Source organism: Anthonomus grandis, chromosome 15 (genome assembly GCF_022605725.1).
Source record: "Anthonomus grandis grandis chromosome 15, icAntGran1.3, whole genome shotgun sequence".
In the NCBI taxonomy this organism is placed as follows: Eukaryota; Metazoa; Arthropoda; class Insecta; order Coleoptera; family Curculionidae; genus Anthonomus; species Anthonomus grandis.
Genome location: NC_065560.1, coordinates 11,997,146 through 12,024,480, shown reverse-complemented (window position 1 = coordinate 12,024,480; position 27,335 = coordinate 11,997,146). Strand labels below are relative to the sequence as shown.

The following is a 27,335-nucleotide window of genomic DNA, read 5'->3' as shown; positions in this document are numbered from 1 at the left end:
ATGACTGGCCTATGAGTTTTAACTCGCAAAAAAGCCTTACATAAACCAAAAAATGATGTCTAGAATTTATGAAATGCATTTTGAAACATTAAAATTACAATATTTAATAAAAACAGAAATATAAAATATCACCGAATATTTTTTAATGACCTAAAACTTTAAATCAAACATTCTCAAAACTCTTAATTTGTTACTTGGATCCCATCTTGGGGCTTCTGACCTCCTCATATTTAAGTTAATTTAAATATATATCAAGCTAGATTCCGCCTAGATAAAGTATATTTAATTAGTAAGAAATTATTGGATATATAGGTATACCGGTAAAAGTAAATAAGGTATAAAGGAAAAGCATATAGTATATTAGGTTGAACAAAATTGTTAAATAGACGTGACATATTACGCCAGAAAAAAAAATAAAAAAAACAAAAATTGATTATTTTTATTTAAATTTGGCAAAATACAGAAATCAAAGCCAATAAATCTTATTTCCGTAATCTGCTCTGGTTGTCGTCTATAGTATCGTATCTGTTGGTCTATAATTCAAACTTAGCATATGTGATGACTATCTTTTATCTTCGTCGTTTCCACGGTATCCGTAGCCTATTTTTGGCTGACAGTCATCAATTGTTAAATTCGTCCGTGTTCGCAGTAGACCCCTTCGAACATACAAGGAGTGATCAATAAACATTTTTTTATTTTTTTAATGTGTGACTGAAGTATATTGATCACACCTCTGTCTATGTTAATAACTTTGTTTTGCTACAACGCCAAGCTACGGTTGTTTAAGCGTAAAAGTTAAGTTAAGGAAAGTTTTGTTTTTGTTTTTGGTTCCTTTCCAATATCCTTTTTCCTCTTCACTCATTAAATCTAGATCCTCTGTGTTTGTTTACTGTGTTTGTTATTATTAATATATTCTTTTTTCTTGTAATTTTTAATTTAATTCTTGTAATATACGAGTCCATGAAAATGGCTCATTGCCTTGTACCAAGTAAACCATTTTTTCCAACTTGCTTAATCCATGGTCTGATTTTCATATTGATTTATTAAAAAAAAGTATCTTTAAGCAGTTTAACTTGATATAAGGACTAAAACACTAGCATTATCTTTATTGTTCGGTCTTATCTACAAAGATCTACTCGGAACAAACAGTAAATTATAAACAAAAAATGGTGCATATTGTTTATGACACAATAGGGAAAACCGCCGAGAAAAATCACCGTCTTTTCTTCGCTCGTTTATTTTGAATTCTTAACTTTAACTTTGAATTTTTAACGGATCTTTCTCTGTTTTGCGGCCGGGGATACGCCATATTTTTAGAGGAAGAATTTTATTACTGATGATGCCGTTTGGGACATGAAAAAAAATCAAGGGATTCAATGTTAATATAACTTTTAAACGAATTACTCTTCTTAGCTTCTAAGAGTAAAGTTCGGGCTTATTGTCAAAATAAACACCATACACGGCACACATCTCAGGTCGGTGGAGGAAACTTAGCAAACAAGGTTGACAGCCCTCCCTAGAGCAAAGAGATATTATTTCCTAACGAAATAATCCATCAAAACTTGCGAACTGTTCCGTTCGCAAACTTGTCTTTATTGGCCAAATTTCAAGAATCTGATCTATTGGAGGTTTTAAGTTTAATGCCAAACACAACGTTTAAAACCTTTTTAGTGCCTTATACTTTATATTAATTCCCTGTTACACCTTCGATCGACAACAATAGGTCCATGATTTAGGTTTATCCCCTAAAAAACATAAAAGTCATCCTAAATCTTTGTTTCATGCGAATTTAAATACGACAATTCTTACTAGGGAGTACTTTCGAAACGCTCAAGTCCTAAGAAGATTTGTTTCGACGATTTAGCAAGAATTATAAATATTTATGTCTTGATTTGAATTAAGGTGAGTGAGCTGAAATGTTACCGGATTTGATATTAAGCCTAATTGAATAATAAATGAACAAGGTTAAATTTGGTTGTTTATCTACTTTATTTTTCAACTTCGTTGTTTACTAAATTTGTTAATTATGAAAAATATTAACGTAAGTCTAATAAAGTATTAGAATATTATTTGCATATTTTTTTTTTATTTTAAGATGTCTAATGATAAAGATTAAATGAATTTTATTTAAATACAAATAAAAATACGACTCTACAGAAAAATTAATTTTACTGAAATAATGTGGAATTTTGCAATTTTATTAGTAGGCACGCTTTTTCTTGACCCAAGCATCAAAATATGCATGTTTTCTAATTATTAGTCTAATAAAAGGCACCTTGTCGAATTTTAATGTCTTTAGGAGCTAGTGAAGCGCTATTTAATTTATAAACTCATTTCGTCCTTTCACTCTTAATTTATTTTTTTAAATACTACATTTCGATGGTGTGTTTCCATATGTAGCTATCTACAAAATGCTTTATATTTAGGAAACACAAAATAAAGTTTAATAGGCTGTATCAAATCAAATATATAAAAAAACACATTTTAATAAAACTCATCTTTTTATTTATATATTTTTTATTTGAATAAAATAAAAAAAATCTTATAATGACCCAGAATTTAAACAGGAAAAATGCAAATAGCCATATTTGGCACATAATACTTTCTCAAAGTTGTAGTGATGTGAAAAGCTTTAAACTTAAAGAAATAATTCTAAACATTATAATGAAAGATAAAAATAATTATTAATAACATTATTGTAAGAAAAAGTCTTCGCGCTCAGGGTCATTTACATCTGGAACCACTGTTTCATCCTCGTCAATGGTTTCGTCACTACTTAGCAAACTTGTAAAAAAGAGCCGGCAGTCATCTGGGACACTTCCAAAATTGCAAATTTTAATGCTGAAATGTTCCTCTTTTCCTCCTGTAAGGGTTTGAGACATTTTTTCATGGAAGCAACTGTCACTCGTCTTCCTCTGTGTGGAAGAATCATTATATTGCGAAAATCTTCATCAAAATCTGTTTTAATTTTTATTGTAAAAGGGAATGCCTTTTCATACCTAATCCACTTAATATAATGCCAATTAACCACATTCCCATCTTGATCATAATTAGCTTTGCCAGGGTTTTCCAGTCAACATAAGCTATGTCTTTTTTTTTGAAAAACTTCGTACTTAGGGTCATTTTTTTTGCATTCCGAGCAATGGTTACCCATTCATGCGGCAAATAAACTGGGACATTTTTGGATGCAATTTCAATTCTTGCGTGCATTGAATCGCATTCCATTTGGCTGTGTCCTGAAACCAGGAATTTTTGGTCAATGACCTCTATCGGTAAAACTTGTACGGCATAAATAAACATAGCGGCAACAAATGGATTTTTATTTTGGCCTCCACATATGTCACTAAAGAGCCTTACATTTTGAACGGATGTAGAAAAACTTTTGAGGTGGTGGAATAAACAAGATGCTATTTCGCATGGGCCACGTGAACCTTCTACTCTAGTGGGATCTGTTGGCACATACAATACTTATTGCAAATCAAAGTTGGTGGAATGGATTTCTTTAGGATTTTCCTTTGCTGCATCCTTATCTAATTTTTTTTCCTGTCTGGCTCTTTCTTTATTTTTAATGTGATCTTCATAGTTTTGCAGCAAATTTACTTTGATTTCCGTGTTAGCAGATTCATACGCTGTACATGTTGGACATTGATCCTTTCGAGGCTTATGAAATGATAGATTAAAATGAGAATTAAAAATATGGCGACAGAATGACTCCTTTAAACATTCCATATTTTCTTTGGCACAATCTTCTTGGTATAACCTGTGCATCTGCTTTAGGTTCAATTTTGGATCCAAGTACATTTTTTTTGAGTCATTTCTGCAGTAATGAGAAGAGACTGTAGGAAATTTCTGAATATGTTGTCTTAAAAAATTTACTACATCTTCTGATATTTTAGAGGTACCATAACCGCCTCTCTTATCTTTTTCTGTGGTGTTACTATTTGGGACACGTTTTTTAATGGCAAAATTCAGAAATTTCTTTTTAACACCAAGGGTATTAAGTAGCATTGTTCTACATACATTTATTCTAGAATTCTTAATGCACAGATAAAATTTCATAGATTTGGGTCTTCTTAAGTTGTTAGTGCCAGTTGTTCTTCTTTTACAATCGATAACCTCTAGCAAATTATTTAGGAAATCTCGTTGCCTATCAATATTTGCAAGATTCCAAAATGATGTAAAAATATTTATCCTTTCTTCCTGGCTAAAACGAGTTTTGCATTTAATCCTAAATTGAAAAAAAAAAAATTATGATCTACGTTTAAAGAAGTGTCAATCTTATTCCTACCTATTCCTATTAGGTGCATGGTTCACCTAAGAACCTGCCTGGAACGTGATTTCCTTTTGACTTTGTATATGTCTCTGCGAACATTTTTTTTCCAAAAATTAGGACATCTTTTCTTTTTATTTGTTGGTTCAACTGACGTATATTTTGGTATTTGATTAGTATTTCTAAGTACTACGTGATTGTCTAAGCCACCATCATCTAAAAAAATTATAATTAACACCAAGAGTCATTACTGTTTTTATTAACTTACCTGATTAGTCACTGGGAAGATAGTCTGCATCTTTAATGGAGTCATCTGAAGCAAAAGGTTCTTCGTCAAGTTCTGCTAAAAAATCATAGATAAAAATAATAATAGAGTAAAAGAATTAATGAAGAATAAAGAAAATTAAAGAATAATATTACTATTATTTATATATAGATGATTCTCATATTATTACTGATTTTATTTACCATTAACTGATTGGCTGGTGGATTCGGGTTCTTCAGCAGAGAATGTATTTGAATCAGAGTGGGCCGACCAAAATGGTGCCTGATTAAGATTTTCTAAAAAGACATTTTTATAATTAAAATCTTTTAACAAAAATTTTAATTTCTTAGGAAAAGGTAGTTGTACTGTTGTACCTACGTATTGTAAAAATAATATTATTACGTTAATAATAATTGATATTGACAAACAAAACTCTAAAATCGCTTTAGCACCATCACACACACTCATAAAATAGATAGATATAGATTTACGATTGATTTTTACGCAAAAACCATCCACAGTTTTTTTTACACGTTTTGTATTGCTATAAATAATTAATGTAATACTAAATAATTTATAGAAACAGCCATAAGTAGGTACTTCTGAGAATAACTTTAGATACGAACTTAAGCTATCCTAAAAGTTAATGAATTGTAATTGCAGAATTGGCAAACATAAATAAATACGGCCTTTTTTTTGTTTATTCACAACCAAAAATCGGTAAGAACAGTAGACCAATTTACTAAAGACAATAATAAGATATTACATTACAATAAGTTAAAGATAAAAAAAAACTTACCAGTGGTGTCCAAATTTTCAGCGACGCCGACGTCAGGAATATTTTCTAAAGATGGTTGTTTGGGCAGCATCATTAATATTTTTTTGCCTCGACTCATTTTGCACGAAAAAAGTTTACACACGAACGCAATGCTTATCAAAACACAACTGACCGCTTAAAAAAACGAATTAAAAAACGTAAAAGAAGCGTTCTAAATCAGCTGACACGTCCAAACAAGTAGCTAACTGCAAAGCGCGCCAAAATTTCACTTAAAATTTAAAACATATTTGGACCTCATAAAATAATTTGAAGAGTAGATAGACACCTTTCAAATTGCCAATTTTGGCGCCAAATTTAAATTTATCGATATAGCCGCTTTTGGAACTATTAGAAATCCTTATTTTCAACAAGGCTATGTAAATAGCTCAAAAATACATTTTTTGAAGATAGCCACATTTGGAACCAAACCATCGATTTAATCTATTTATATATCATATATCAGGGGGTAAAGCAGTTAGCGTTGATTATGCAACACTTTTTGTATGGAAAATAACTGATCACTTAATAAGTCAAAGAGTAATCATTTGCTCGTTCCATAAGAGTATCTATGGAGCCATCTACAAGTAGTAACTTCAAAGCCTAACTAAGATCACTAGAGCCGAAAAGGTAAAACATCCAATCAAACGCAACGCTTTTTGTCTGTTTTTTTTCTATGGTTGGAACCTTTGGTGTCACATTCAAGCACTAAATAATTTTACCACTAACCAAAACTCATTATTTTATTCTTAACGCGTATTTTGCAAACGAAATTATCATCTTCCTAAGAAGATTATAATTCTTGCTTGGTTATTTTAATCATTTTGAAATGTGATAGAGTGTTTAAGATTAACTTTACACTTATATTTTCTAATCAGCCTATCAACAATCCTATCGTTATAACCATTGACCTTAGCTATTGTTTTGCTTTTTTTTCTTTATCAATTCTGTTATTACTTGAATGACTACTCTGTTACTACTAGAAATGCATGTTACATATTTTTTGTTGAAAGGAAAAGGTATAGTCTTTTCCAGAAAATGCTATCCTCGTTAGCGAAACACGTGTCAAGAATAAAATGAAAAATTTTGGTTTGTGGTAAAACTATTCTTTGACTCCTTGTCTAAAAACGAACTAATCACTTAAGTCTAAGAATATTCCTTCATTCGTAATAAATACCTGTGTTGCCATCTATGTCATGTTTCAAAACCTGAATTAAGATCACTGGAGCCAGAAAGGTAAACCATTTAAACAAATAGGCAAATAAAAATTAAAACAAACCAAATTTTAAAATAATAAATAATGTGTTAATTCAAAATTCTACTACGACCTAACCATTTAGACATGACCTGATAAAAGATGGAAATAATAAAAAATCTAATAAGTTGGGATCTATATATGATGCATAAATGAGTTAACCATTAAGAGCTTATTTTGTTGATTAAAAAAAAAACAGCGTGCGAATTTAGGACTATTATTATATAAAAAATACATACAAATTTACAAATAAACGTAGTTTTTGTCGTTTTCAATTGACAGGCTTTGTACTTGAACCTTTTCATTTCGTTCTTCTCTTCCAGATAATTAATTCGCTGTCTTCTTCAGCTTCAGAATCACTATATTTTATACCTAAATTAATGATTAGTTCTTCTACAACCGTGTCTATTATGGATTTCTCTGAAATGTATTTGTCCTCAAAGCTTTTAGCTCATTAATACCATTTTTTTGGGAGGAATTATTTGAAAAAGTCGGTACAATGTTGTATATCCTTACTGCAATTAAAATTTACGTTTTTCTTGTCCACATATTCATTTATTCATTTATTTCAATATACGGCAGAGCCAGTTTACAAAAACAAAATAGATAATACAAAATACTAGACAATATAGCAATATAAATACAATACTAGAATTATAAAAAAAAAATATATATACCAAGATAAAACCTCTGAAAAAACAGTCATCAACAGGGCTAAAAACTTAGCACTATCCAAGGAACGTAGGTTAAAGTGTAAGATTATTTATTTTTGATTTGAATGACCGTAAGCCGCCGGAAAATGGATCCAAACTATTTTCATTAAAGAAACGCAAAGTCCTAGTCAGTGGAGAAAAAAACTCATAGTTGGCCGAATGAAAGGGTAAACGAAACATAGAAGAGTTGATCCTTCTTTGACAGGTGTTAAAAGGAATTGCTTCCAAGATGGTAGGACAATGATATAAACTATTTAAGATCTTATAAAACGTTAAAGCATCAGAATAATGCCGTCTGACTTCAAGATTAGGGATATTAAATTGGACACTGATAGCATTATAGTCGATGTAATAATTACGAAAAATATTAACTTCAGCTCTATAAGCAAGGGTTCTTAAGAATCTTCTTTGTACAGCCTCAAGGTGTTCAATATGAGAATCATAATAAGGGGACCAAATTACAGACGCATACTCAAGCAAGGAACGTACCAAAGAGTAATAAAGTAATTTGAAACAATAAGGTGAAAGATGTACACTATTTCTAGTGATAAAACCAAGACTACGCATACTCCTGTTAATAATATCCAAAATGTGCGGCAAAAAAGTTAGCTTGGTATCAAAAAGAACATCTAAATCTTTAACTGTATCAACTGACTTGAGTTCGTTATTGTTGATTGTGTATTGATAATTAATAATTTTATTAGAACGACCAAACGAAATACATACACACTTCTTTACATTCAGTTCCAGACTATTGCTATTACACCACTCAGCAACACTATTTAAATCCAATTGAAGTAGCTCAGCATCAAGATATGACTCAATGGCTTTATACAGTTTAAAATCATCAGCAAAAGCAAGATGTTTTGAATGAACAATTACATCACTCAAATCTCTTATGAACAAGTTAAAAAAGACCAGTCCAATATGCGAACCTTGAGGCACGCCTGAAGATACTTCAATACCATTAGAAATATAATTACTTATCCTGACCAACTGTGTGCGACCAGTCAAAAAACTGTGACAAAACTCGACCAAAGTCCTACCAAGGCCCATAGCCCCAAACTTCTGAACCAGATGTTCATGACCAACCCTATCAAAGGCATTCGAGAAGTCTGTGTACACACTATCGACCTGTACAGACCTCTCAAAAGCACCAATCAAATCATGCTGGTAAGTCAACAGGTTAGTCACCGTAGATCTACCCTGACAAAAACCATGCTGATGATCACTAAGCAATCGCCTACAATGCCACGAAAATCGCACAGAAAACAACCTGTCAAACAGTTTAGGAACTACAGACTGAATACACACACCTCTATAGTTACAAATATCAGTTCTATCCCCATTTTCATGAATTGGCGTTAAAAAGCTTACCTTCCAATAATCAAGAAATTTGCCTGATGTCAAGCAAAGATTAAAAAGGTGATGCAGAGGCTTACTCAGAGTGCACACACAGTTTTTAAGAAAAACAGATGGGATACCATCAGGGCCAAAAGAATGTTCGTTCGGAAGGCGTAAGATTTCATCAAATATGTCCAATAAAGAAAAAGAGATGCGATTTAAATCCAGACTGTAATCAAATTTATAGTCAGGAGCTTTGCGGACAGGTTGCCTGTATGTAGTTTCAAAATACCTAGCAAATAAGTTTACAATATCTTGACCATTACCAGCAACCTCGGCTTCCATATGCATGCTATTGGGGTATGAATCAGACCTACGTAATCTATTGATGTGTTTCCAAAATGCAATATTAGCTAGGTATTTAGCCCAAACTAACTCAATTAAGTTTTAGTCAGGATAATATGGAGATAGTCGTAATACCTACTGATGTTTTCCATTAAAAAGTTCATCTATTTCATATATTTTATATTCTGGTTTATGGACTTTTATTATGTTATAACTTTAACATATTTTGTTCATATTCAGGTTTTCTCCTTACTCGTTACCTTGCATTTCTGATGCTGTTGGTGCCTTATCTATTTGTTTATTGTGCTATGGGGCGTAGTTAATAATCAGAAAAGATTCTAGTTTTAAATTTAAAAGAAGATTTTTCTCTTGCCCACTTTCTATAATTTCCACAAAACAGGTCTAATAGTAGTCTCAACTTGTGCAGATTTCCACCTCATATAAGCATTTGGAATATAACCATTATCTCCAAGTGCATGTATTATATTCCTGTTTATGCCTTCCAAATTCTCAGCAGTCCAACCTTTTACGTGTAGGATGACAGAATGTACGTTTCATTTATTGAAATTATATCCCCATTATCTTCTCTTTATTAGCATTTTTTTAAAAATTTAACTTTAAGGAATCTAATGAGTGAATATTGCATTAATATTCTGCCATTATTTCTACATTTTCTCGATCAAAAACCAAGTTTATGAATTTCTTGCGCAGGATCTCCTTACATCCTTTTTGTCTTTTATGAACTTTTTGTGGATTGTTTTTAACGTACGAATCATCTTTTCGGTAATGTAGTAATTAACAAATCTTGATCTACGTCATCAAGAAGAGGATTGATTGGTCTCTTCTTGTTTCTTTTCTCCTTTTGTTCCCGTCTCAATTTGCTTCGTTTCCTTCGAACAGTTTTCAGGCATAGACATATATGTGCAGCAACACGTTCTTGCACCTGTAAAATTAATCCTAGTTAAAAAATGTTAAAAAATTACTTCTCCCAAATATGTACCCGACATCTTTTCTTATTTCGGTACCGTAAAGAAATGTAGCGTTCTATTTTTCTATTCCCTTATGTTCACTTACGCTCCATTGATATTTTATTAATTTCAATAATTACATTAATAATTTCAGTCAACTTCTTTTATTCATATTTCTTTAAATTCACACTGTCAATAACACATTACTACTGTAACGCATCACTCTCCTGGTTCAATTATCCATGCTTTCTGTTGACGGTCCGTCACTTTTCTGATTGGTCTTAATTAATGTTTTCTCTGATTGGCTGATATTGACAGCTCAGGCGAGAGGTGGGGTCGTTACTGATTTAGTCGGTACTGAGTCCATTTTTCGACGACTTGTTCCCGTGTTGCTGGTAGGAGCGCTCGTAAAAGGCCAGTTTTTTATTTCCGAAGTTTGTGAAGCAGGAAGTGGCCAATATGGTTTGTAATTTATAGTCCTTAATCTTGTTCCTTTAGGGAACCATTTAATTTATAATTCTGGTGCAGGATGTATAGATGATAGAAATGAAACTTAGCAAAGTGAGTGTGTCACATTTTTAACGCCATTCATTTTTTATGGACAGTGAATACTATGGCAACCGTTGTTTTAGGGTTTTACTTTTCCGTTTTCCTCTTTATTCTTCTTCAATTGTTGATGGCTGCAGGCTTTTGATTTCTTCTTGAAATTGCTGAAAGCGACGGAGCTGGAGCCAGAGTTAGAGCTAGTATTAGAGATTCCCAGCCTGGATAGCTGAGCTACAAATGGCATACATTTACAGCCTCGGTTTTGAAGGCTAGCCGTTCATTTCTTGGAGGAATATACAGGCCAGTTTATTCCATTTCTTTAAATATCTCTAACCATAGATTTATCTCACTTATTTAAATTTTTATTAATATACCTTTAATTTCAATTTATTGCTACAAATATTTAATCAATATCATAATTTAATACGTCAATTTCTTATCTATAATTTTAGTTATTTTTTGTTCAATATTTTTCAGTACCTTTTTTGGTAGTTAAGTAGATATAACTCGGTTAAGGCTGATATGCCTTAGGTAAAAAGGTTCATGAACTTTCCCCTGCCTACTACAAATATATACTAAAAACTTTAATAATTGCAATTTATTTTTCAAGTGCTGAAATCTACCTAGTAGCGAAACCATAATTTAAATGTTACTTTTGTCAAACTTATTTTAATCATATCAACATCATTCAAGTGGCGCCCTCTTATTTAATAGTTATGATCAAGTTTAGATTCTTTAATAGCCAGTCATAAGTAAACCTTCGAACAATCCCAAGCCTCCAATAATTCTGAGCTACCGTCTGCAAAGTCTTGGCAAAATAGTAACACTGTAAAGTTAACGCCACAATAAAAAAAAAAAAAAATTACTACGAAAAAAACGTAAAAAATTTACCTAATTGGGTACTAGTTTAAATAAAATAGAAGATAGAAGTAGAGATAGATATCTACCTTTTATTTTTGAGTTTAAATCTACCTGCATACATTAGAAAAGGTAAGTAATAAAAATATCAATAAAGTATAGCACCTTAATATAGGGTGTACTGGACAAAGGGTGATTAATTTAAAATTAATTTTTATTAACATGACAAAAAGATTAGTGTACTTAGTAGGAATGTTGAACATATTAAAGTACGTGCAGCTACTACAATTAACATGTTTATTATAATATAACGATATATACTAGCTGTTTTTTATTATTCCGGAATGACACAAGCAAGCACACCGCACGACATCTCTGGAGACGCTGGGAAGCCAGTTGACAATTCGGTTCTGTTCGGAATATTGGCGCAATATTTAAATCGGACATAAATAGTAGTTAATAAATACAGTGAAAATAAATATTTCAATTAGTCGTAAGTGATTGTAGTTTATAGTGTAAGTCTGTAAATAAATCATTTGACTGTTTTTGTGCATCGACTATTTAGATAACCTGTAAAACAATAACTACAATAAGCTATTTATGTCAGGTAGAATTGAAATTAAAAATAATATTTGTACAACGATTGCAAATATAGTAAAAAATAAAAAACACAATATGTGCTAGAATTTGCTTAAAGCTAACGCAATAATAGTTAAACATTTTAGAAATGCAAAATTAGTTATTACAGATCGGCCTACAGTTTTATAAGAAATACAATAGTATTTTTTTAAATTTTCAAATAAATTATAATATAGGTATCAATAATCACTGCAAATTATCAGTGTCTTCAAAAAACCATGCTCAATGGACATTATCCAGCAAGAAAAATTACGATAAAAAATTAAATTTAGTTAACTTTTTAACAGCAATGCTAAGTTCTTCAGCCACTATTTCTGCTTGCATAAACTGTAATATGATTAAGATTTTTGCTAAGCTTTTTATTACTGCTAAGATTTTTAATATTTGTTTGGAAACGGTGGAATACCCAGCCATATGGAAAATTGCAGTAGTGAGACCTTTTCCCACAGCGGCAAGGATTACCTCATTCAATAATCTTCGACTTATGGGCATTCTATTAATCCTTGACGAAACGCTAGAGTTGTTGATATTAGATATAAGCAATGACTTTGTTGCACCTAGACAAATATTGTCTACAATCGTGATTGTAAATGTTGTTAGCTAACGGTGGCCTTTCAATGATTGCGGCAGCGACAGGGTGTTGCTGCGACTGGCGACCAATGCGATCTGTCGCATCTGTACCACCTTTTCCTCGACTGCGACTTTGCGCAGCCACGACCTGCATAAAGTTGTTTAAAAGCATCAGTTTGTTTGCGACTTTTTTGGTGTTTATATATATTACAATGAATTCTACGTTGAAGTATTGCAAGTCCTTACTGGAAGAGGAAGAAGATGATGACGATTTAATTCTACATCACTTGTTGTTGAAAAAAAAAGAAAACCCGTTAAGGAACTGTATAAATCACGTACTCGTGAAGCTTCGTTCAATATTCTCATTGAAAGGCATTTAAAAAATGACGAGGAGATATTTTGAAAATACTGCAGACTAAATTATGACCAATTTAATTTCGTACTTAGTTTGGCCAGTGAGGACTTAAACCTCGCACTGTAAGAAAATCCATAACTCCAGAAGAAAAACTTGTTATCACATTAAGGTAAGTTTTTACAATTTAAGTCTAAACGCTATTGTAATTTACAACTTTAAAATGTACTGATTCAAAATCTATTTCATCATCAGCTCCTTGCGGACAATCGGTGCTAGTTTGGAGCGGTAAAAAACTTTCTGGGGACTGCATCGGTGGAGAGTTAAAAGGATTAGAATTTGACATATCTCTATGTACTGATAGAGGACTCTCCCGTGAAAACGGAGTGCTAGTAGATGAATGCGTGCTACTTGATCCAAGATAATCGTAATGATTGTTATGCTGTACCTTACTTTGGACTGCTAGTAATTCGTACTTACTGACGGTATTATAAATATCCCTTTTGGCTTCTACCTGTAGAGAAGGCGACAATGGTTCAAGCATCGATTTAATGTGTTCACATAATGAATGAAGGGGACCGTCGGTTGATGCTTGCCACTGTTGAAAGTTTCTTGTCTTTGTTCCTCTCTTTTCTTTAGTAGCTCTATAATCTCGTTGTTACTTGAGCCCGGCTTTCTTTTTTGCGATTGAGTCGACGGGTACCTGTAGTTGAGAGGGAAACTGCATCGGCTGAACTTGTGCGAGTCGTTGCTGCTGCAGCTATAATTCCCACATTTTCAGCATTTTGCGATGACAACTGAGAATTTGTTTATTCAACCTCATTCACGGTATCTGTCATTTCTGTCTCGCCTTCATTTCTATTAGTAGTACTTAATCTCTCACGCGAAACTTTGTCAAAAAATAAAAGACGATTAAACAGTATCCATTTAGGTACGAAAGATACGAAGTATGTTCTGGCTATGGAAGAATCTTTCGAATCATTAGCAATTGCTTACCGCATTTCCGCATGTCACATCGGAAAACTTGAGATGATTTAACAATTGATGGTAAATCATATATTGTCATACGCTTTCCTGGATTGCTTTTCATCCATTGATCGGCGTAGTTGTTGAAATACTTTTTAAAAGGACCATATACACCACGATCCAGTGATTGGAGACGGTGGGAAGTTTGTGGTGGAAAAGACAACAATGTTATGAAATTTGCTCTGCAATAATCTATTAATGAAATGGACACATGTGAAGAGTGATTGTCTAATAAAACCAAAACTTTATTAGTCTCGCTGGATTTAGCGTGTTTCACAGTGTTTTTTAAAGTCAAGAAACTCATTTTCTTGCATCCACCCGGACTTATTTCCTTTTCCTACGCATCCAACAGGTCCATCTCTAATAAAATGATCCTTGAAATGCAACCACATTGGCGGAATTGCGTTACCAACAGCGTTTACAGCCACACACAGCATAACAAGTGTTCCACGCTCCTGACTTGCTACTGATCCTACTTGCTAGGTTCCTTTTTTTTGCAATGACCTTGGTTGGCTTTTGCACCGTGGACACACCAGTCTCGTCAGTATTGTAAATATTTTGTGGCTCAAAATTGTGTCTTTCCAAGACAGTTGCCAGTTAATCAAAAAAGTTGGAGACATTTTCTTTGTTGAAATTCATGGCTCGCGCAAGACTAGTTGCTTGGGGTGTGCGAAGTGTTAAATGAGGATTTCTTTTCGGGAAAGCTACAAGCCAATCTTCACTAGCCTGTTCTACTTCATTCTATTTTTGAGGATAGTTAAGCCGATTGGCAGATGCAAACTGAAAGGCTAGTTTACGAAGATCCCGTGTAGTGAGGCCAAAGTACAAATCGACAGTTTTTTCACAGTATTTGACTAGCTGTGACTCTTGCTTAACAGTAAATACCCTGTTGTAAGGATTCTACCCCATCTTAGGCTGTAAATTATTACGTAGAGCATTTACAAAGCGATTTAATGAAACATGGCACATTCCTTAACTTTTAGCCACTTTTCTAACAAACTGCTCATTATCAATAACCTTTCTTGCTGCTTCTTCATAAATAACTTTAGGTATCAATCCCCTGTCGGTCTTTCTTGGTCTCGGTTTCACCATTTTTTATGACTATAAAGAAGAAAATATTTTTTAAAGGAATCGTTAAATATTCTAAAAGAGACTTGATAATTATTTGTTGTCGTATTGGCTTATAACAATAAGACAACAAATAATTTTGCCATATAAGGAGTCAACAGATAAATAAATAAAATCGGCATAAAGTTAAAAAACAACTTTGATTTGAACACGTACTACGGTGTCAATTGTAGTACCTGTTACAATCAACACCTGATACCCCTCAAAAGTAAAGTGTACATTTCTGTTTACTTAAGAAAAAACAGCCAACCGCTATCCACTAAAAAATAAAGCAAAAACTTTAACACTTTGGGATTCACAAACAAAAATGTGACGACACGTTTATTTACTTTTTCGGCAGTTTATTAAAATGTGCCTACAGAACGAACGGCGCGCACGAAAGATATATTCAAACTAATTACGGGTCAGCAGAACCGCATTTTGCTTTGGCCCATACGCATCTTTCCATAAAATTAAGAAAGATGGCGCTGTTGTCGGTCGTGTTACTTTCGACACCTGTTACAATCGACACCGGTCTCCCCTACCACAGAATAGTATTTTTAGTCCATATACACTTTATACCTCACATATAGTAAAATAAATCGTTATATTATCATGAGTATAAAATATTCTTTTAGGTTATTTATACAGTTATTCAAATACCTCTTGATCTTTTATAGTCGCTTTAGACTTTTAGACGACAAAATTCAACTCATTGTCGTAATCAAATTTATTTCTAAAAGTGGGGGTATGCATTCTAAACATATTTACCTATCACATTCAAACAATTAGTCCCGGAAAACGGAACTTTTTGCAAAGAAAAATCAAAGTCAATCCCTATCATACATAAGACTTTAGTTACGGAGTCTTCGAGGCCCCGGAACGGTCTACGTGGGGTATTTACGGAGACCTTACGTCGAATTTTAAATAAGGGAGAAGGAGGGGCTATCCGCGCCTCAAAAAGCTCCTATTTTGTATTCCTCGATCGAAAAAGTTCTCGGGAAATATGTGCCGCTTTAAAAATGATCGTTTATTACATGAATTTTCGAGAATATTAGGGTATTATGATGGTGTGGGTATAAAGTTGACGCTTTCTTCACGATTTCCTGCAAATAATTATTTGAAATATATAAAATCTTTATTCTAATTTTTTTACTTTTTCGATCTCTTAGTCATCTCGATATTTGATTTTAGTTTTAGCCACGTAGGGAGTTTTAGGAATGTCAGATGTGTGTTAATGAATTTTTCTTCAGATTCAAAAAAAAATCTGCATTATGATATCCTCTATTATCTAATTTTGTAGGCCTCCTAGCGGCAAGAGCTGTAGGTAGACCACCGTGCAGGGACATTTGCCAACCTTTTTTATGTCTCGAGATGTCGCGAGTGTCGATGTTTGCACTATCCTTGTCGTACCATAAGGTCTAGGCGACGGACGAGATGATTTCTCAATACCGAAGAACAACTGGTATATTCGCGGCTACTATTATAGTCTTATACAAGATCGTTAAAATAATATGTAAACGCATGTTCAGGAAATATCTATTTTAGCAAAATAATATTAATAATGCCTGATTTCGTTGTCCCTGTTCTTATACAATTCCTGCTCGGAATATTATGATTACATTAACTATGAATATTTACAATTAATTACATATTAATTGCGTCTATTTATTTTATCTAAAGCAGAAAAGTTAGTTCGAAGATCTATAGATCGGCTTCGATCCATTAGTAAAACTACCAACTTTCCGTCTCGGGTTACTAAGCTTCCTGTTTTTTTCTAGTTTAATAGTCTTTTGTGATAAACGGTATAAAATTATATAATTCTATACCAGATGACATGAAGCAGTTTACAAGAAAAAAAATTCAAATTGAAATTTAAATCCATAATTTATACTAAACAAGTGGATGAGTATCCATCTTTCCATCGCTAATCTTTTGCCAGTGACCCAGGGTATGAGATGATTAGACTTAAGTAGGATAATTATTGTTTTTTTTTTTAGATATAGCTTTTTTTTGGAAATTAATCATTTTTGTTTTAAAGTTATTTTATGCTATAAGCGCATATTTATTTATTTTTGTTAAATTTAAAAATTATTCTGTAGGAGGGTTGAGTTTGAGTAGCCTTAGGCTGGACTTCGCCCACTATTAGGATTAAATTGTGCATTTCAAATATTTTCTGTAAATAATAACAAATAATAGACGTTTATTATTATTATAAAATAATATTTCTCATTTCGAAAACATGGCTTCTGATAGTGTTTATTCTGCTGTGATGTAAAGTGTATCTTATATCATTTATTAGGGCTTATACGAAGAGATAGAAGAATCACTATTGCTTTTCATGATGCCTATCGCTACAGTAATGAACTTTGGATAGATTTACTCTTATTTTCAATTTATCAGTTTTATTATAAGACTTATTAATTTTACCATGCCGTATACTTTGGAGAAAGTCTGTTTGGTATAATTTGTCAAGACATTTCTTATTAGGTAAGTAATATGACTTCGGCAGTAAAATTTTTGTGATTTGCTTTCTTTCTTTTTTATTAATAGGACACATTAGTTTTAAACGAGCTGTACAACCAACTCTGTATTTGATATGCTCTAAAACTCATGATTTATGGTTTGACAAAGTTCAAATATGGTACGTACTTAGTTTACAGCAATATATGTGCTTCGTGCTGTTTGACATCCTTTATCAATTAGGTATCTGAACTTTATCATCATGATGTTATACCTAGCAATCCCAACATCTTTATATTTCACTTCTTCTTATATTAGATACTATAACGCAAGTGGGCATCTTAATGAGCTTTGTATCCATCATTTCAGTTATGAATATTAGGTTTTAAAACCATCTGGTAAATAACGAAACCTTTGAGACTTGTATAGATAGAACTTGGGAAAAAGGGTTGTGAAAAAGCCAATATAAAAGCACTTATCAATGTAATTTTAGATAAGTAAACCGACTTCAATTCCAAAGAGTATCGATGCCTCTCTGCAGTAAAAGGATGTCATTTGAACTCTGCACACTTCTATAAAATTTTAGGTCATCCGCAAAGAGCAACATGTTAGATAAAAATTAGTCACCAATATCGTTAATGAAGACCATTCGACCAGGCCATTCGATGGGTCATCTCCTTCCTATCCAACGATTGAGAAAGGTTTCATCCAAAAATGTGGCAGCATAGTGCGGAAGGAGCGCCGCATCTTGCTGAAAAATTAGTTCTTCGTCAGGATAGTCTGGGTCCAATGGATTTGGAAATAAAGCTAGTAATGCTGGAACTAATTCAAATTGGAGAAAATCGAGATACACTTGTCCCGTTAAAGTCTGTTTAAAGAAAAAGGGACCTATGACTCTTCTAAATCCATTATTTCCTTTTTTTCCAAATCCATTGGACCCAGTCTATCCTGACGAAGAACTAATTTTTCTGCAAGATGACGCTCTTCCGCACTATGCTGCCACTGTGCGTACATTTTTGGATGAAACCTTTCCCAATCGGTGGATAGGAAGGAGAGGACCCATCGAATGGCCTGCTAGGTCGCCTGACCTAACACCAATGAATTTTTTTTTGTGGGGATACCGCAAGTCTATTGTTAATAGGCCAAATAACCTAGACGACTTGAAAGAGAGAATTCGCAGAGAAGTGCGCGTCATAACTCCGGAAATGATTGAAAATGTGCAACGAGACTTTATTGATCGCCTTGGATATTGTCAAGCCGTGAATGGCAACCATTTTAAACATTTAACTTAATTTTTGTTCTTTTTTTATTTGTTACATGAATCGTCTTTTTTTCGATAACTGTTGACTTTAGGTATAGGACATGATGCATGAAACATACGTAGAATTCAACGTGAAATTCAAAGATGAAGTAAAAAAAGGTGCTTTCATTTGAAAAAATGAAGTTGATGGTCGTAATTTATTTTTGAGCAACCCTGTATATACAAACTTCACGTACAAAAATGCGCAACTTGAAATAAAAATCGACGGGTCCGAGCGTTTTTTTTTCGAACACACCCTTGAATTTTAAATGAATTTAGACATAACTTTTGGGATGCAATGTATAGGTATGAGTTCATTAAAGAGCTTTGGAATAGCTGCCTATTTGGAGAAATCATGATAGTTCTTAACATCATCTTTATAACTTGAAATAAGAATATGGATCATATAATTTTGTTTCTATAGGTCACCTGGTCACCGACCATTTTGCTAACAGTTAAATGGGCATCATTTGGAGACTGATCACCAAGTTGCATATGGTTTGGTACAGAGCTATATTTTCTCTTATCATTAATAAATCCTTAGAAATTTTAAGCAAATCAAGTGCTTCAAAAAAGCAAAGAACAATTTGGGAAACTTGAGTTTTGGAATAGTTTTTTAAGAAAAAAAACAATCAAGAGCAATGTTTATTATTTCATAGAATATAGAATATCAAAATTAATCACTCATACTTCCAACCTCAATCTGCAGATGATAACTTGTCATTAATTACCATTCCTGAAATCATAGTAGTACCCCAGTAATACGTCAGTTAACAATACGATCCTATACACTATTACTTTCTTACGTTCTTGTATATTTCTCTAATATGACGTTCCTCAAGCCGTGAAATATTGCAGAAATGGGTCTAAATTCTAAAACTCGCCTAGTATAGTAATAAAATTTTATGTAGGTGCTATATTAATCGTTTTATAAAGGTACTAAAAATCTATAATGGGCCAAGATAAGTAAATATGTCGGTGGAAACCCATAAATGCTGCGTTCTCGAATTCGCTCTTGACAACCTACATAAGCTGCGTTTTTGATAAGATTGCTGGAACCCGATCGGAACCTAGCTTTACCCACATTATTAAATAGCAAGTTTTAAAAATGATGTTGATCAGCATCGAATAGACGCTTATCTAGTTCTGCTGGACATGAACCTCTCTTAATTTAAACCATTTATTTCGGTATTGGACATCTTGGATCCAGTTTGAAGATATCGTCTGCAAATCGTGGGTTCATCGAATCAACGGTAGTCTCCTGAAATAGAAGCTGGGGATGCATAGCAGAGACATCAGCCGGGCGCACACTCGAAAGAAACATAAGTGAAAATACCATACAGGTAGTAGCAACAAAAGACCCTACACACTATCACCATACCACTCCTGATATTCTAGATATAGCTGTCACAAAAAACTTAAGCCATAATATTGTGGTTGAAAATATGGACTCCCTTAGTTCCTCTGATCATACCCCAATCCTAATCACTGTAGCTCAAACCCCTATGCAAGATCCCTATCCTGAAAAGCTTATCACCTACTGGGAAATGTTTAAAAATATACTTGCAGAAAATCATCCAATCCCAACTTCAAGCTCTATTGAGGAAATAGATTTTGTTTTGATAAGGTTGCTGGAACCCGATCGGAACCTAGCTTTACCCACATTATTAAATAGCAAGTTTTGAAAATGATGTTGATCATCATCAAATAGACGCTTATCTAGTTCTGCTGGACATGAACCTCTCTTAATTTAAACCATTTATTTCGGTATTGGACATCTTGGATCCAGTTTGAAGATATCGTCTGCAAATCGTGGGTTCATCGAATCGGCGGTAGTCTCCTGAAATACAAGCTGGGGATGCGTAGCAGAGACATCAGCCTGGCGCACACTGAAAAGAAACATAAGTAAAAATACCATACAGGTAGTAGCAACAAAAGACCCTACACACTATCACCATACCACTCCTGATATTCTAGATATAGCTGTCACAAAAAACTTAAGCCATAACATTGTGGTTGAAAATATGGACTCCCTTAGTTCCTCTGATCATACCCCAATCCTAATCACTGTAGCTCAAACCTTTATGCAAGATCCCTATCCTGAAAAGCTTATCACCTACTGGGAAATGTTTAAAAATATACTTGCAGAAAATCATCCAATCCCAACTCCAAACTCTATTGAGGAAATAGATTTCTCAATAAAACAATTAACAGATGAAATTAAAGAATCGTTTAATTTAGTAACCACTAAAATCCCAATCCCAAACACCCAATCCATAGTCTTCCCAATAAGAATCAAAAGGTTAATAAGAACAAGAAGCAGAATAAATAAACAGGCTAGACTGCAAAAAACCCAGAGGCAAAAAGAATTGCGAATAATCTTACGAAAAGAATAAAAAACGAAGCCTTCGACTTCAGAAATGAAAGATGGGGCAATTTTTTATAAGAACATAACGATGGCGATGAAGACAAATCAAAATTTTGGAAGGTTTCAAAAATACTGAGAGGGAGAACGAAAACAGAGTTCCCGCCCATATAAAACCAAGACGGTCTTCTAGTATACTCGGACTGGGATAAGGCGGAAACTTTTAACAGATCATTAACAGAACAATTTGACCTAAACGATATACCACTAAACGCATTACCAAACTACAAAAGTATAAGCCTACAAGAAATAAGAGACGTAATTAAAAAAAAAGAAAGCACCAGGCCATGATGAAATAAACAACAAAAGGCTGAAAACACTACCTGACAATTTACTCTTGGACATAAAAACCATTTATAACAAATGTATTAGCCTGTGCCTTTCCGGTCGAATGGATAAAAGCAATTGTGGTAGTAATACCTAAACAGGGTAAAAACATTAAAAAAAACTGGAAAGTTACAGACTCATTAGTCTGCTGCCATCACTGGGAAAAATCTTTGAAAAGACGGTACTAAGCAGATTATGGGAGGAGCTAGATGAACTCAAAATAATCCCGGAAAAGCAGTGCGGATTTACAAGAGGATTATCAACTGAGTTGCAGCTTGCACGGATACAACAGAGTCTGCTGGATTCATTTAATTCGAAGGGATCTACCGCCATGATCACGGTCGACATCGAAAAGGCCTTCGATAGAGTGTGGCATGACGGTTTGATCTACAAGTTGCAGAAATTTGGGGTGTCCGCAATGTTCACTAAATTTATTAAAAATTTCCTGAAAGACAGGAAATTTCCCGTTAAAGGTAGGATGTTTTACTTTCCGACACTGCGACATGCGATAACAACGTGCGACACTGCGGTGTGCCGTAAATTTAATATGGCACTAGTCAAATTAGTGTGTTGTTTAACCTATCGACTTGCGGCACCGATACGGCGGCATCGCAGATGTCGTCGCGGTACGTCATCGAGAAAAATAAAATAGTTTCTGAACGACAGCGACAGCGACAGCGCAGCTAGTACTTTTGTAGCATCCCCGGCATCGGTCTATTTGGTATTTTTGGTGGTTAAATTATTTGTTTTTTTTCTGCCATGTCACAAACCATAGATGATGACTTCGACGAACGTTTAGTAGATTGTGTCCGAGTATTTCCAGTTCTCTGGGAGATGAAAAGAAAGTCATAATTATAAGGATAAGGTGGCCAAAGACAACGCATAGAAAACCATCTCGGAGATTTTGAGGCATTCTGGTCAGTAGTATTACTATTTGATTTTAATATGAATGCAATCTCTTATTAATTGTTTTGTTGTTAGAGTAAGAAAGATTAAAATACATACAGGGTGTTTAGTAATTGAGTGCCGATACTTAAGGCCGGGTGATAATCCTTGGATGATTCTAAGACTAAAGGTCCATATGGACATAGGTCCGGCACACTCTAATTTTTAAGGATCATGGGCACCTACCTTAGGGTTATGCAGAGCTTTACTTTAGGTCTTATTGGTTTAGGACAGCGATATGAAGGCATTGTCGTTATATCCTCTTGAACTGCACTCAAGATATAGTAGTAAAAATCACGTGATACTCTGAAAAAGGCCTTGAATCGCGTCTCACTATCGCTTAAGTAGCGTTCAATAAAAATGTTGTAAGTTCCCTCTTTATCACTATTCTTGTATATGTCAGAATGTTTCTGGAAAGGTTCAGGAGCGTGAAGTAATATAGCTAAATTTTCTTCTTCTTTGTCGTAAAGCAAAAGAATCGCAGCAAGTTTACGACGAATAGCGTTCATCTTGATAAACTGTACTGCCTCAACCGATTTGCGCTGAACTGAAATGTCGCATAGTAAGAAAACAGTTGGTCGCAAACCCGCAATCGCGCGCGACAGTTCAACGCACGTCGTTATCGCATGTCGCAGTGTCGGAAAGTAAACCATCCTACCTTAAAATAAATGGAACTATCACCTCCTATAACAGGATAAGAGCGGGAGTTCCTCAAGGCTCCCCGCTCGCACCAATTTTATTTAACATATTCCAAGCGGACATTCCAAAAAGCACACACTATTCGCAAGTCGCATAATTCGCGGACGACACTTGTGTCTCTGCGAGCTATAAAAATTTAGTCCAGATATTAGCGTACATGCAGAGTCATCTAGATAAAATTACAGAGTGGGCAAACAACTGGAAAATCAAAATAAATACTAAGAAAACAGAGGCCATTCTAATAACAAAAAGGCATGACCGCAACATCCCAAATTTGGCAATTTCGGGCACGCTGGTCCCCTGGTAAGATGAGATAAAGTACCTAGGAGTATATTTCGACAAAAAGAATAACTTTAACGCACATTATGGAGCAAATTAATTCATGCAATGGAACCATTCATGCGCTTTACTCCTTTCTCTGCAGGAGCAGTAAGCTCTCTTTGACTAATAAACTAATGGTCTATAAACTGGTTCTACGTCCTAAACTGCTTTACGCCTCAAACATTTTCTGGAATACCACGAAGACGAACATCAGAAAGCTTCAGGTGTTTCAGAATAAGTGTTTGAGGATGTTCACAAATGCACCCTTCTTCATAAGGAATGTTGATCTGCACTCTGACTGCAAACTTGATAGAATTCAAGAATACATAATTAAAAAACATTCAAAGTTCAAGGAAAAAGTCAGAAGTGTAGACAACTCCCTAATAGAAGAGTTTCTTCTGAGACCAAGAGAAAACCGGCCATGGAAATGCGTAATGTGATATTAGCCGCCGAATTCAAATATACTGACTGAAACAGTTCTTTTAGTATCTAAGTTGAAACCAAAGGACTGAGATCGCTCAGTCTGGCTCGAGATAACTCAAGATAACTGGCAACCTTTTCCCGAAGCCTAATTACTCTTCCCGATCCTGAAATAAGTTAAAAATCCTTTAATCCAACCTCAGCACCCAGATGCTACAGAGAAAAGTAGTATAGGAGCTAAAAGTACCATAGCACACAGTTGCAAGTGAGAAAACCGGCAAGAGCAATAACAGCTAGTCCGGACAACAAATGAAGGTAACAAAGGAAGGTAGTCTCCTGTTTCCGTGCGCTTCTTTTCTGGGAAACATTTTGATTATTCTTATAGTACCTAAATATATCAACTTTATAAACTCCTGAGGGTGTGTACAGTGAGTAAAAAAACTTGAATTTGTATCCATTTATTTTTTTATAATTTTGTGCTAAGAATTTGTAATATTAATGATGGTGTCGAATGTTACTTATTATTAACTACTTTTAAATAAATTCGATACATGTAGAATGGCAAATGAAGAAAAAAATAAATATTTTGCATTTTAGATATTTTCCTGTTTTCAGACAAAAAAAAAACAACATGTCAACGTTTTACATTTATATTTTTTTATATTTTTAATGCAAAAACAATCAGTCATTTTCTGTGTTATTCTAATAATATAAATTCTATTTAGAATAGTCTAGTCAATGTACGAATATTTTATGTTTTTGTTTTAAATCACAATTTATTTGTTTTTGAAAAATAGGGTACAATTGTTCAATTATGGTTTAAACTAAGTTTAAGAGAAAAATAGAGTTTAACGAGAACAGCTACGTTTTAATGAAAATGACCCACATCTGACTATGAGGAAGCCATTAAAGCGATACAAAAATAGTTTGATATGTAAAACCATGATTTTTTTTAATGTTGTGCCTAATAAAATAATGGAACAAGACATGCTTTCTTTAGTATGCAAGTTCTACTTCAAAAACGCTTTGATATAAATAGACTAGTGTTACACGTGTGCTTTATAGATGAAAAGGTTTTTGGTAAAGTATAACATTATAAAAAATACAAAATTTTAAAAACATCGAGCTTAAATTATCCCTAATTTATATTATAATTAACAAGCTTCTAGTGAAGAACCATTTATGAAATGAGATAGAAATTCAGAAAATAGTCAAACAGGGCTACGTGCCTTTTCCATATTATAATATTTACTTTGAATCATCTGACAGTCAGCAAAATATTAAAAATCTACAACGGTCAGTTGTATAAGAAATAACAGAAAGAATTAATCACTATGAATACCTCGGATGTAAATAGTGAATGGGACATCAGGACGGGCTTTATGGACACTGTTGAATCAGCATTGTAAAGAGATTGAACCTTTAAAATGTGAATTTATCGTCGTATACTCAGGATTTTCTGGTCTGATAGGGTAATATATAATGAGCGAGATCTTAAACACAGTGAAGCGACAAAATGTGAAACACTTCGGATATGTTATGAAATGGGTGAATAATACCGCTCCCTTCAACTAATAATACAAGGAAAAATTGAAGGATAATTATTAGGATGAAAATCGTGGCTTAAGAACTCAACAAATTGGTATGGAAGAATTATTACTATAAGAAGAAGAAATAAAATAAAAGTTTCAACTCGTTCTTTAGGATAAAAATTTAACAGTCAACTCAATTATAAGAAAATTTTGACTTATTGACCTTTTGACAAATTTAAATACTTCTTAAATTAAAGAAAATTTGTCACTGAATTTTAAAGTTAGTATATTCTCTAATACAATTTAATAATAAATTCTGAATAAACCTAGACTAAAACAAAGAATCAACTTCCTTTGCTGCTTGCAAAATTGTATTCGAAAAAGACATCTATTTATTACGTGACCACTTTAGGACTAAAATATATTTAGTTCCCGAATAAAATTTGAATTTTTCCTGAATCCAGAAATCCAGATTATAAATTATTTAATCTTACAGCATGTAATTTTACGCGGATGAAAAGCACTGCGGGTTTTACATATTTTTTTTTTTTGGTTTGCTTACGTTTTTTAAGCAAAAATGTTGAATACGTTTCCGGGATATCTATGAATATTTAAAGGGTTTCTAGGCAGTTGTAGGCATTTTTTATTAATAACTCTGAACTTTTCGTCAAGAAGGCTTTTGACAGGATTTAAAGGTAAAATTAAAATATTGAAATTAACTAGATATGTATTTGAATTTTTTGATTTTTAAGTTTTATAAATTAAAAAAGCTTAAAAAACGGTTCATCTATTAACTGCTTACGAGTTGCTCTTACCTTCTACTCTAGTGAAGTAAAAGAGTTTATTTTTATGGTAACATTTTATAATGAGTTACTTATTTTATTGGGTATTACGTCACTTATAGCAAAAATCAATTTAGAAATTACTATCTCACACGCTCAAAAGGTGAAAAGAAGAAGAAAATAGACTTATTCATGTATTTAAAAGAAATATTAACTTAAATCTATAATGATACCGGTTAATATACTTATAAATTACTTGAGGTATAATAGATTTTATTTATACCTAGGAGCTGAGGTTTAATCTATTATTCTCTGAGCTCGTTTCTTCTTTTCAGTACCCTACCTAACTTTGTTATGAATATTAAAATTACAAAACGGTAAAAACAACAAGAAGACCTACTTTTTAAAAAATACCTAATTTGAACCCACGTTAGTTATATCTATCTTTCAAATCTCCCGCTAGATAATTCCTCCTTAAAAACTCCTTCCTAATTCGACAACACTCAATTTTTGAGCGTATGAGAAATTATCTCACAGTGAAAATAGAATAACATTTTTATATAAATGCAAAATTAATAATGTATAAACAAAATGTTTAAGATTACACACATCATACAAAAATAATAAAACACATAAAATCTTAGAAAGAGCAAGTAAAGGAGTTTTAGGAGAAAGAATACAATTTTATAGATATAATAAAAATAATTTAAATAATGAAACACAAAGATTAAAAAATAACTTATTTAATTTAGTTAATCAAAATGATTTTAATCATATATGCATTTGTATAAATAATAGTTATTTAAATAATTTTCAAAAACAAATTCACATAAATAAAATAAATCTACTTTATAATGAAAATATAAATCTTAAATCAAAGGTATGGGCCTAATTGTTTAGATATTTTATTTTCATATTTTTATTTTTATCATTTTATATCGTTAATTATAAAAAATAAAATACAGAAAAATTACCTCGTATGAAAGGTGCTTAAAGAAATAGAGAGGCTTGTCTTGGTGCATTGGTAGATCATGCAAAAGCGTTTAATA

The 27,335-nt window shown here is 33.1% G+C and overlaps 1 protein-coding gene and 1 long non-coding RNA gene across 33 annotated transcripts in view; one reads left to right on the top strand and one right to left on the bottom strand.

The window, feature by feature from the left end:
* LOC126745035 (basement membrane-specific heparan sulfate proteoglycan core protein) overlaps nt 1-27,335 on the top strand; it is a 797,399-nt gene that overhangs the window by 280,133 nt on the left and 489,931 nt on the right. The window lies entirely within an intron of this gene.
* On the bottom strand, nt 4,352-6,072 carry LOC126745040 (uncharacterized). Its single transcript, XR_007663415.1, has 4 exons — nt 5,335-6,072; nt 4,739-4,831; nt 4,539-4,613; nt 4,352-4,486 (listed from the first exon to the last, which is right to left on the bottom strand). It is a non-coding gene; the product is annotated as an uncharacterized LOC126745040 (long non-coding RNA).